The sequence below is a fragment of the Cupressus sempervirens genome, chromosome 6, assembly GCF_028749045.1.
Source record: "Cupressus sempervirens isolate cs-2001-9-10 chromosome 6, ASM2874904v1, whole genome shotgun sequence".
Classification (NCBI taxonomy): domain Eukaryota; kingdom Viridiplantae; phylum Streptophyta; class Pinopsida; order Cupressales; family Cupressaceae; genus Cupressus; species Cupressus sempervirens.
Genome location: NC_143123.1, coordinates 324,684,074 through 324,697,984, shown reverse-complemented (window position 1 = coordinate 324,697,984; position 13,911 = coordinate 324,684,074).

Sequence of the window (13,911 nt, the reverse complement as noted above, 5' to 3'; positions counted from 1 at the left end):
CATGAAATATCTCTTCTTTAATGACGAAAACATTGTATTGTCAAAAAAATTGAAATGAATCTGAAATGTTGATAAAATCTCCATTTAACTAACTTGGAGGTGACAAAATTCTCCCCTAACTACATTCATACTGTCTCTTATGTGTATCCAATTCACCATTTCACTAGAAATCAAATCTAAATTGTCCCAACTGAATGAAACTAAAAAATGGATGCATGAGACAAATATTTAAATAACTTGAATAAGTGGCTTCATGTGTCAAAAAAAAACTCCAAAAATGGAAAGCTTGTTCTCTCCCAATTCTAATGATATATAATATTTCTATATTGGAGCATTGGAAATGCCCATAATCTCATTTTAAAAATTAAGCTCCTTAGTAAGAGTCTTAGTTTTGCATCTTAGCAAATATTCAAATTTAACCTAAAGTCAAAACTTTAGATTTAAATTAAAATTTATTTTAAACCCTCTGCACATGATTTCCCCCAAAAAAATAAATAAATTAATTATTTTCTTTTGACATTTTCTACCATTTTTCATCTAGGTCAAACCTATTTGACCAAGCTGTGACATGTGTCACAGTATGATTCACCTAATTTCTACATAGTCATTTGACACCTACCACCTGAGTGCAAAGTGTCACTATCTCATTGGTCCCTATTCTACTATGTGGCAGTCACCATGTCACAATCCTACTCAACAAGGTGTTAGATCATAATGACATAGTGATGTCGTGACATGTGGCACCTCCTGCTACATCATCCTACTACATCACCACCTTGTCATCACACTACATCATCTTTCCATGTCACTGGCCACTATGTTGTTTTCCACCTTAGCATAGTGCCAGATCATTGTAACATAACAACATCATGATAGGTGGCACTATCCGCAATGTCATCACCTTGGGAAGCATGCCACATAAAGAGTCCTCTGACACGTCGTTCTGTGATTTAGTCTTCATTACCATGTGTCTCTAACTGGTTGGTTTGTACAAGTTTAATCATTATTCCATGTTAGCATTTTCTATCAAAATTAATTTCCCTCTCCAAACTAGCCATAGGTGGCCTCCTCACACCAAGGTTCTAGCTTCAAAAGTTTATGTCTTAAAGATACTTTAATAGGTTAGCACCTTTTTATTTAAACAAAACAAAAAGCTCCTACGACATCAATGTGGGACTATGTGCCTTTGGTATTTTTTCAATTTTTTGCTATAGCTTGTATGACTTCTTCTTCCATCAACATTCACATATTTAATATGGAGTGATTCATGGCCTTTCTTTTGTTTGATGCCTCCTACTACATCAATGAATGAATTCTTCATTGTAATCTTCCTAGCATAAAATAAATTGCATCATTCCTTGCCTTCATTCTCATCATCATAAAACTTGTCTAATATTGCAATAAGGAGGTTGCACATCTTCTATATTAACATTAGGTTCAAAAGAGAGGGAAATCAAGAGACAAAGAGACTATTCAATTTAGCCTTTGAAATACACATGCTCCTTCATTTAAGTTCTCTCTCCATGTTGAGCTCTATTGTGGGAATGAAAAGGTGTACAATGTTAAAGTATTTGGATAAAATAGAAAATACTCCACTCAATCAATCACCAGACCCTATTTATAAATATTAGAGTAGACTTGAGTTAAGCTCCTCTTCCTTACTTGTAGCAGTGGATAGGCTCCTCTCAAATCACTAAGAATTTCATATAGGAGACCAAGTGAGTTGTGGTGACCCAAGCTTAGTTTTAAAACCATGCCCCATTTTTCTTCTTTCCTTCTGCAATTGTTAACCATTCATTCCTCATCCCATTTCAAACTGGTCACTTTCATAAAAAATAAACCATCCCTAGACATGGCATGTGAGTGGATTACAAGAGGAAGCTACTCCTTATGTTCATTCTTTTATTTTAAAACTATTGTCATCTCCCTCTATGGCCTTAATGAATGTGGATGGGATATGCTGCAAGTAAAAATAGATGGGGTTTAGGTCATGATGGAAACAATTGGATTCACTCCATCTAGTTGTAGTTACGATACCTCTATTCCACTTTATGGCTTTTTTGCTTGTCTATCAAAATTTTATTTGAATCTTTGGATAGATCTTAAGAGCACCTTGGTTAAAATAAATATATATAGCATGAGATATAGATTATTCCAATTTCACATCCAATCCTTCCTTTGAGTAATTTTAATATCATCATCCTCTTATTTTGACAATTGATTACTTAGTTTCCAATACCCAATTTTAATCTGATGCCTCAACACCTAAATCAAAATTTACACACAAAGGATTTGCATCTGAACTATTCATTGGAGAAAATCTAAATCTTTAGCATCTTTCCTTTTTGAACATCTCCAATAAATGGGATCCTTCCATCAAAAAGAAATACAAGCCATAGACTCCTTTCTAAGAGGAAATCCTTATTTGTATGGTATACTCTATATTATGTCCAAATGAATTTTATAGAGCATAACCATGATTTTTGGATGTCTTTACTACCCATCTTCATTTTTTTGCTATCCTTAACAATATATTTTTAAATTGATAACAACAGTCGGGCCCCAAAATGGGTCCAGCTAAAAAAAATTATTTTCAAACAACTAAACTATCAAAATAATCCATTAATCATCTGATACTAATTTAATTGAAATTAAATCACTATCATGTCATTTAAAAATGATCTTCAAACTTTCCTTCAAACTGCTAGTTTCATGCCTAGAGGTCCGTTGACTGGCTTTCAAAACCAACCAAAACACTTGACTAGTCCCTAAGATCTGATAACTGCTTCTTTGTTCTAAATTCTTGTACCCTATGAAATCTTGCCACATGAAAAATTATTAGTCAAAATATATTGATCATAAAAGTTTCCTTTTTAGAACTACCTGCAAGAAAACATGTCAAAAAACCATATAATGCATTTGAATTTGACTTTGAAAATAGGGCAAACTAATACTTGGCAGCACGAAAACTAGGGCATCGATTTACTATCACAAGGTGAGTATGAAGCTATGATTTGTGGTCATGAAAAATAACAAGACAAATTTGGAAAGTGGTCAAAGTGGGCTACTTAGATTTTCATAACTCGAAACACCTACAGAAAAGTGATTTTCTTAAATGGGAAGGACCTCAAAAAGTATGCAAATGGATTCGCTAGAACTTGCAAACTAGCCAACTTAAAGAATTTTTAGAATAGAACATAATAAAACAATACATTTGTTTTAGGAAATTATCTATTTAGAGTTATGACATCCCAAATAGGGGTACCAATCAATCTACACTTTATGACACCAGTAAAACTTTACAAGTTGCATTTGGAATCACGTTCGAAAACTAATCAAATAGATTTTTCATAAGTTTAAAATTGAAAAATAATTATTTGATCTCTAGAGTGCAATGAAAAATGAATTTTCTCATTTTGGTCAATTGGGTCAAAGTTATAACTAATCAAATAGGGCCTCCCAGAATTCTAAACAATTTGCATCAATGTGACAACAATAAACAACCAACTTTGACGAATTTGAAACCTAGTCAAAACACATCAAAAAGAATTGAAATCTAAAAAATTATGTCATTGATATGCACACTAAACAATCCCAAAGTAGCAAGTCATAAAGCATAATAGAGTGCAAGATATTCAATTGCAAACTAGGTCTCTTGTTGTTGTTTGATAGTTGGGCAAAAATGCAGATTTGGACATTGCTCAAAATGGAACTTCACAAAATGACTCAGAATGGAAATTTATCTTCACAAGATGCATTAATATACTAAATTAAAGGTATCAAAAAAAATTAAAACCTTTTAGGCATCAAAAGGATAGCCGGATATACATGCATTAAATATGCTTTAAAGGGATCAAAAGTTTAGTGATGGGGACACAACCCAAACATTGAATGGACACAACAGGAAAAGGGAAATTATATTAACTGTGAAAATAAGCTAGTACATTCAGTACAAAGAAAATAGACTTCATAACATGCCCTATGGGCTTACAATAACATAAATCTAGAGATAATTTCTCCTTTCAGTACCTCCTCTCAAACTCCACTCCGAACTGCCTTTTAAAATGCTAGAAATGTCCTTAAATAGACCCCAGAGGGTTAAGGACTAGGAATACATTCTAGAAAGTGCTAGTAGGCATCCACTGACCAAATAGAAGGCTCCAGAAGCTGCGTTAGAAGTCAACACAAATCTAGAAGAATCTAGAAATGGTAACCTAACTTTCGAGAGGCATAACTTTTGAACTGTAGCTTCGATTGACGAACCATTTACATTTTCATAAAACTCTCAAAGCACTCTATAGCCCTATGGACCAGCTTCACTCGTCCCCCATTTTTTGACCCTTTTTGAGGTCATTTAATGCCCCTAACCTGACTTTGAAGCATTCTTAGGAGGTCTCCAAAACCCAAAAAATTGCGATAACTTTCAAACCGTGGGGCCTTTTGTCCTGATTCTTTTTTTGGAATGGTCTAAATTACAATTACATTCATCTGGCCAATTTACACCTCCTAGTTCACCAAAATTATGGCTCAATTACATACTCCTATTTTTTGGCATTTACACGTATCCCAAGGTGTTCAAATACTCTATCCTAGAACACTGATAGTGGAACTGTGAAAGTTGGAACTTTTATTTGACCCAAATGGGTATCCAAAAATGAAAACACATGAAATGAAAACTAAGTTTAAGTACATTTTTTTAGGTGACACAGGATTGCCCTTATACCTCTGGATGCTCTTGCATCACTTAGAATGGCACTCAGATCAGGAAGGCAATTTTGAGTGCCAACACAAATGATGTCTAGGATCAATTATGTTGAAAGGTGGAAATCTTCCAATGTTAAAGGCACCAACATTATCTCTTAATAATTTAGCCATGATGGTTTCCCTATTCCAATCTATGATGGTATTGATGATAGTCGCATGTGTAGGTTGATTCATAAAAGCCTCTATGCGATGCATAGTGGTACAGTGGAAAGATATAATACTTATCCTCAAACAACTAGGCTTCACAATACCAATGCACACCCAAATGACTCACATAGGGTACCAAAACCTAGAAATAATTGGTATGGTCTTTAGCAATTGCTAGGACTTTAGACTAGTCCCTCCAACACAATATTCAACTTACTACAGTGACCTACCAGTAGGTTTCCCAAACAAGGCTACAAGGCCAAACTATGAAGTTTCAAAGCTTGTAACTACAACAACTATACAAAAACTAAGAAGGTAATGGATTTAGGTGAGATTTGATGACCCTAATAACATACCCTGATTCACTCTAGCACTCCAACGATCAACCTTGGTACACAATCCTAATAGGGCCCTAGTAGGCTTAGTTTTCAAAGAAAGACCAAAGGAATGGGTACATAAACCAAATACAAGACTTAGGAACTTTTATAGGGTCTATTTAAACCACAAATCCACTTTCACTTGGTTAGGATCTTATCGCTAACCTCCTTAATTGTTCAATTTCCAGTAAAATAGGACCAAATCTACCCTTACATTTAGCCTAGGGCTTGCAAGAATAATTCACTCCTTTTGTTTCTACAACTAAAACTTTTTGAATTTGAAAGAATACTCCTAAAGCTTCCATTTGGGTTGGGTTTTGTGCCATTTTATCTATATAGTTAAGATCTATACACTCATTTTGCACAAAACCCTCTTTTTTAAAGGTTTCCTAGTTAACTGCAAATAAAACTTTGTAACTTGAGTTAGGAGTCACCAATTTGGATCAAACCAAGTGCATAAGGTAGATAGATCACTAGAGAATCTCCTCATAGCATCTAACCTTCCTTCATAGTCTATACCACATGTACCAATCATAGAAAACAGTAAAACTGAGCCAAAACCAAAGAGAACTTTTATAAATGTTTGAAAATTTTGTACATATGATAGCCTAGTCCTTTGGGAAGGCTATCTTAGACCTTTATACACATGAATAACTGGCCAACCACCAATGAATCAGTTGTGATTAGTTAAAACTTCCTATTAACCTTATTGACAACTTTTTAAAGCAAAGTGTAAAGTTTCTCAGCAACTTTTTGAAAAGTTGCATAGCAACCTTTTATTACATTTTACAATATTCCATCAAATGAAGTCCTAAGGCTTTTAAACCTTCCTAAGAATCATCTAACCCTATCCTAAGGTATTTCCACCCTTCTTAGGGTATATTTCTTATTCTAAACCTATTTTTTCCCTGATAGGTCTCAAAGATTCATGGTTTATAAGATCACCAAATGAACCTTGAGCCTTTACAAATGGGCTTATTATGACACAAGCTTATTCATAATACCTAAGAACCTTAACAACTTGATGAAGAGACACCTATAAATGTGGAACAATGCAAAGTCTTATAACATACTTTAATGAAACCTTGAATGACTTAAGTGCCCTACACCATGTTACCCTCCTTAGAAGAACTCAAGTCCCTTGAGTTGGTATTATGTCCAACTAATATCCTACTTTCTCAATCTTTTTTTGAGTCATCCAAGTGGCATATTTATTAGGTGTGTCTTTCCACTTGACTAGATAAGAATAATAGGTTCCTCTCCTTGTTTTCTTTGTGACTTTCCTATCCAATATGCATTCAATCTGTGGTTTAGCTACTTTTGGCAATTGAGAAACATCACCATTGTCCTTATAACCTATTTGTACAACAAAAAAATTAGTAGGTGGCTTATATGCATAAAGATCAGAAATATTAAAGATGGGAGAAAGGCCTATATCTAGAAGTAGATCAATCTTGTAGGCATTATTTCCACATTTCTTAAGTATTTTGAATGGCCCTGCTTTCTTCATCAATAACTTAGTATATTGCCCCTTTGGTAGCCTCTCCTTTTTAAGATGTATCATAACCAAGTCACCTACTTTAAATTGAATATCTCTCCTCTTTTTATCTACATGTTCCTTATATTTTGTTGATGACATTTGCAATCTATCCTTTACTTGCTCTTGTATATCCTTCATAACTTGTGCAAAGTCTTGTGCTTGTACACTTTTTCTCTCCATATCCTTGATGTCTCTGAATTCTAGTATACCCCTTGGATGATTTCCATATACAATTTGGAAAGGTGTCAAGCCTATGCTCCTATTTACTAAATCATTGTATGAATATTTTGCCTAAGATAAGATTGTGTCCCATGATCCTCCATGCAATTGGGTTAGGAATCTTAACAAGTTACATAGGGATCTATTGATAAATTCTATTTGCCCATCAGATTGTGGGTGATAGGCTAATGAAAAACTTAGGTTTGTTCCTAGTTTCTTCCACAATGTTCTCCAAAAGTGTCCTAAGAACTTAGGATCCCTATCTCATATGATAGACATTGGTAGGCCATGTAATCTTACTACTTTAAAGAATAGACTAGTTATATGGGATGCATCATGTGTTGTTCTACAAGGTATAAAGTGTTCCATTTTTGAGAACTTATCAACAACTACAAAGATGTTATCATGTCCTAATTTATTACTTGGAAATCCTAATACAAAATCCATACTTATAGAATCCCAAGGTTTGCATGGTGTGGGTAATGGAGTGTATAACCCTACATTGGAAGTGTATCCCTTAGCCTTTTGGCAAATCAAACAACCATCAACAAATTTTTTGGCCTCTAACTACATCTTAGGCTAGTGGTAAAATCTCCTTACTTGTTCTAGGTTCTTATCTAGGCCAAAGTGCCTTGACATGCTTCCACAATGCTTCTCCTTAATTATGTTTTCCCTATAAGACCCCCTTGGCACACAAAATTTCCCACCTTTGAATAAAAACCCCTCTTGGATGAGGTATTCAACAAAATTAGTATGATACTTATCTCCCATTTCTTGACATGTCTTGTAAATTTCCTTGAAATCTTCATCATCTGGGTACATCTCTTTCATGATAGAGATTCCAACACTTTCTAACTCTATGCTTTGCACCATGAGGTTCCTCCTACTTAATGCATCAACAACCTTGTTTATTATACCCTTTTTGTGCTTAATTGAGAAGGTATAGGCCTAAATAAATTCCATCCATTTGATGTGTCTTTGACTAAGTTTGTCTTTCCTATTCAAGAAACTTAAAGCCTAATTGTTAGTGAATACAATAAATTCCTTTGGGAGTAGATAATGTCTCTACCTTTTTAATGATTGCACCACTGCATAAAGTTCTAAATCATATACTGAATACCTTTGTTTTGCTTCATTTAAATTTTCACTAAAAAAGGCTACTGGCCTACCTTCCTGACTTAAGACCCCCTTATAGCTTTGGTACCAGCATCACATTGTACTATGAATATCTTATTGAAATTAGAAAATGTTAAAATAGGTTCTTAGGCTATCCTCTATTTGAGTGTTTCAAATGCTTTTGTTTCTTCATCAGTCCATACAAATTGACATTTCCTTCCCCCTTCTATAGTGTCTATCATAGGTGCATAGACTCCACTAAAATCCTTAACAAATTTCCTATAAAAGTTGCAAAGTCCATGGAAGCTCTTGACCTCTAATGGGTTTTTAGGGGTTGGCCAATTAAGAATGGCTTCTATTTTGGAGGGATCCATTTTAAGGCAGCCTTTGGAGATGACAAAACCCAAGAATATGAGTTCTTCTTTCATGAAAGTGCATTTTTCAAGGTTTATCTTAAGCCCTTCTTCATGCAATCTCTTTAGAACTCGATCTATATGCTTTAGGTGTTCTTCCTTGTCCCTGATAAAGATTAGGATGTCATCAAGATAGACAACCACAAATTTGTTCAAAAAGGGATTGAGGACCTCATTCATGAGCCTCATAAAGGTACTAGGTTAATTTGATATCCCAAATGCCATTACAAGCCATTCATAAAGCCCTTCTATGGTTTTAAAAGTTGTTTTCCATTCATCCCCCACACTTATCCTTATTTGGTGATACCCACTTTTCAAATCCACCTTGGAGAAGTAGTTTGTTCCACCTAGGCAATCCAAAAGGTCTTCCATCCTTGGCATTGGGAATCTATATCTTATTGTAATCTTTTTCATTGCCCTAGAGTCCATACAAAGCCTCCAAGTGCCTTCCTTTTTGGGTGCTAAAATAGAAAGGATAGCACAAGTGCTCACACTCTTCCTAATCAACCATTTAGACAACAAATCTTCAATTTACCTTGCAATCTCTACATTTTTCTCTAGGGTCAGTTTGTATGTAGCCTTATTAGGAAATGTAGCACCAGGGATAAGATCAATGAAATGGCTAACCTCTCTCTCATGTGGTAAGGAAGTTGGAATGCTAATTGCAAAAATCTCATGATATTGTTCTAAAAGGTCCCTCACTTCTTTAGGTCCAACACTTTCCCACTGTTGTCCATTCTTAGGTTTGTCTTGGGGTTTTTCTATAATCTCCTTTTTGGGCCTAGTTACTATGGCAAATAATGGAGTGTCCTTCTCCCTTAAGGTCTACATGAATTCATTCTCCCCTACCAAGGAAATATTACTAACCACATGATCTACCTTTCCATCATCAAGTAAGGGGTTCATAGTATAGTTTATACCTCCCTTGGTTATGGTGTACACATTGGTCTCCCCACCATGCTTGGCTTTGACATCATACTACCATGGTCTCCCTAGTAAAAGGTGGCAAGCATCCATATCTATGATGTCACAAAGAATCTTGTCTACATATTCCCCTAGGGTGAATTCTACCCATACGTGCTCATTAACAAGAGTTTTCTTCTCCTTATTAAGTCAAGATGCATTATAGGGACAAGGATGTGGTATCTTTTGCAAATTTAACTTATTAACCATCTCCCTAGATGCTATATTATCTGTTGATCTAGAATCTACAATCACTTTACATACCTTGCCTTTGACCTTGCAAGTTGTCTAGAATAGGGCCTTCCTTTGTGGTGGTTCAGTAGGATTGGGTACCTTCTCTACAACATCAAGCATTCAATAGTCTTTGGATCTGCAAGTCTTGAAGTAGTGGAATGGTAGGAGGAGATACTTTGGCCATCTTCTTCCTCTTGTAGTAGTTGGACTCTTCTATCTCCTTGCCTAGGATTGTCTCCAAGCTTTTGAGGGCACCTAAAGGACTGATGTCCTATTTGGTTACATGTAAAACATTTCCCAGTGAATACACTACCTCCCCTTCCTCTACCATTTCCTCCTCCTCTATTGTTATTAGATCTCCCACCTCTGAAAGTGCCTCTATGCTGAATTCATTTTTAGAGTTTTGATTCTTTCCTTCTTTCTTAGGTTGATTTCCTTTCCCTTGGAACCTTCCTCCTCTTCGTCTAAAATTACTTTCTCATCCCTATTAAAATTAGACTCTCCTCTCCTATTTTGTTTTTCTTCAATCTTCAAAGTTAAATTAAAACATTGATGAACTGAATCAATGGCAATCAGGGTTAGTTCATCTTGAATGCTATATTTCAAGCCATTTATATACCTTGCCAACTTTTTTTTGTTGGTCTCATATACCTTTTCTCTATGAGTTAAATTATGAAACTCTTGAGTGTATGTACTGACATCCATATCCTCTTTCTTGAGATTGTGCAATTTTTGATGGATTGGGACCTCATAGTCCTTAGGGATGAATTGCTTCTTGATCTCTGCCTTCATCTTCTTCCATGTGCTGATCTACTCCTTTCCTTCATCTTCTCTTTCACTTTGCAAGAAATTCCACCAACTAAGGGTAGGGCCCTTGATTTTTGTCTTTGCCAATTTTAATCTCTGACTTGCAAGGACCTGATCACACTCAAAATGGTTGTCCAATTCCTCCAACCAATCCATGCACTCATCTAAATTTAGTTTTCCATGAAAAGTAGGCAAGTCTCCTCCTTTCACCCCTACTCTTTCCAAGGCTTTCAAGACTGGCCTTTGATCCCTTGGAATCTCTTCCTCATAACGCTCCCTTTAAACTTCCTCTTCCTCTGATTCATCACCATATCCTTTTATCATCTTGCCCTTGAGTTTCTCCAATTCCTTCTTCATGCTCCTATTTTTCTCCCTCACTGCCCTACTCTCTACCATTTTCTCCTTCACAAGTTTAGCCAACTCAACATTACTGATCCTCAAAGGGATCTCCCTCTCAACTTCTTCACCTTCTAATATTTTGTCACAAAAACATTCCATGAGATCCAACCACAGGCTCTAGTACCACCTGATGTAAAGTGGTATAGTGGAAAGATATAATACTTATCCTTAAACAACTAAGCTTCACAATACCAATGAAAACCCAAATGACACACACAAGGTACCAAAACCTAGAAATCACTAAGACTTTAGACCAATCCCTCAACCACAATTTTCAACTTACTACAGTGACTTATCAGCAAGTTTCCCAAAAGGGCTACAAGGCCAAAATATGAAGTTTCAAAGCTTGTAACTGCAAAAGCTCCACAAACACTAAGAAGGAAATAGAATTTGGTGAGATTTGATGACCCTAATAACATACCCTAAGATCAAGGCTTGATTCACTCCAACACTCCTAGGATCAACCTAGGTACATTGTCTTGATAGGCCCCTAATAGACTTGGTTTTCAAAGGAAGACCAAAGGAATGGGTACATAAACCAAATATAGGACTTATGAATTTTTCTAGGGTATATTTAAACCAAAAATCCACTTTCACTTGGTTAGGATCTTATCACTAACCTCCTAACTTGTTCAATTTCTAGTAAAATAGGATCAAATCTACCCTTAGATTTAGCCTAGGGCTTGCAAGCATAATTCAATCCCTTTGTTTTTGCAACTAAAAATTTTTGAATTTGAAAGAATACTCCTAAAGCTTCCATTTTGGTTGAGTTTTGTACCATTTGATCTATACAGTTAAGATCTATGCACTCATTTTTCACAAAACCCTCCTTTTTAAGGGTTTCTTGGTTAACTACAAAGAAAACTCTATAACTTGAGTTAGGAGTCATCAATTTGGATAAAACCAAGTGCATAAGGTAGATAGATAACCAAATCAACTCCTCAAAAAATCTAACCTTCCTTCATAGTCTGTACCACATGTGCCAATCACAAAAAATATAAAATTGAGCCAAAAACAAAGAGAACTTTTATAAATGTTTGAAAATTCCATACATCTAATAGCCTAGTCTTTTGGGAAGGCTATCTTAGACCTTTATACACATGAATAACCAATCAACCACCCATGAATCAGTTGTGATCAGTTAAAACTTCCTATTAACCTTATTCACAACTTTTTAAAGAAAAATGGAAAGTTGCTCAACATTTTTTTGAAAAATTGCACAACAAATTTTTATTGCATTTTGCAATATTCCATCAAATGAAGTCCTAAGGCTTTTAAACCTTCCTAAGACTCATCTAACCCTATCTTAAGGTCTTTCCACCCTTCCTAGGGTATATTTCTTATTCTAAACCTACTTTTTCCTTTATAGGTCTCAAAGATTCATGGTTTATAAGATCACCAAATGAACCTTGAGCCTTTACAAATGGGCTTATTATGATACACGCTTATTCCTAATAACTAAGAACCTTAAAAACTTGATGAAGAGACACCTATAAATGTGGAACAATGCAAAGTCCTATGACATGCTTTAAGGAAACCTTGAATGACTTAAGTTCCCTACATCACTATGTCTAGTGAAGGATCAAATTCCTTAGGATTCTGTAGTGGTGGATCGTGTGTCATTTTATATACGAGTGGGTATGGTTGTGCACTAGCTAAAATACCACTAATATTAGGATCATTATCATTCTTGTTCCTTTTGTTTTTGGTGAGATGTTTGGTAGGTGGCATGAAATTATTATGTTCTTGAGGATGAAGTGTAAGATGGTAGAACAATGAATGCAATAACAAAAGAGTGAATGATTTTTCAAAACAATTGTCTAGGGATACAACAACTATGATGTAAGGATTTTCCAAGATGTACAAAGATGTGTGATAGATATGTAGTAAGGACCTTATGTCTAATAATATGAGACCTAGGAAGCTTAAGGATGAGTGATGTGATGCCAATGTAAGAGAGAGGATGTTTTTTCTTATGTGTATTCTTGAGATATAATGGTGATGTCAACTCTAAGATAGAATTGTGACCTTTTAGAAGACAAATGATGATCAATAGTGTAGCCCAACCTTTTTCTAAAGGTGATGAGGGACATGTGAGATAAAGATAGTTCACCCTAAAAAATGCTTATTTTTATGGATAACTAAGATAAGGTGATGGATGTAGGATGTAGGTTAGACAATTTTCAACGAAGTGACTCCAAATTCTTAGGTATGATGGAGATTATGTATAATTTTGATCTATGATGTTTGATTTGAATGGGGATAGATTTCTAAAGCATGACCTAAAGATGATGGATCTATAAAATACCTAAGTAGGATAAAGACCTATATGGAGACCTAAATATATGATAGATGCCTAATAGATGATATGATAAGTGTAAAGTGTGTGTGGAAGAAAACTAGTCTTAATCAAAATGGGTATAGCTTGTATAGTTGATAAGAGTTTGATTGACTCCACATCATAGGGTTAAGTTCTAAATTTTCAAATCCCACTCAGTTTGTAAATAAACTTCAACACCTTCCTTCTCAATTTGATCTATCTTGGAGAGTCTTGAGTTAGGTGTATAAATTTTGTGTTATTCTTCTATCTCTCTATAAACTATTGTTTGTGGAAGCTTGACTTTTTTGAGCTTATTTTTGGGTTGGTCTAACATAAGGTATCCTTAATAGGTTTTTTGCAACCATGGATTAAGGTAGTGACTAAGGTAAGTATACCTTTTAATTTAGGTTGTAGAACATAGATTTTTTGGATAAAAAAATGGCTTGAGTGTAACTATAAGGAGTAAAATAGAAAAAACTAGGCCTAAGATTGTTGTGAATAGACTAGCTAACAATTTGCCTTGAGATAGTGAAGGTAAATTTGATCCAAAGATAGATAGTTTTGAGTGTGGATGAAGTGATATTTACCAAAGGATGGTGTAACAACATTGTT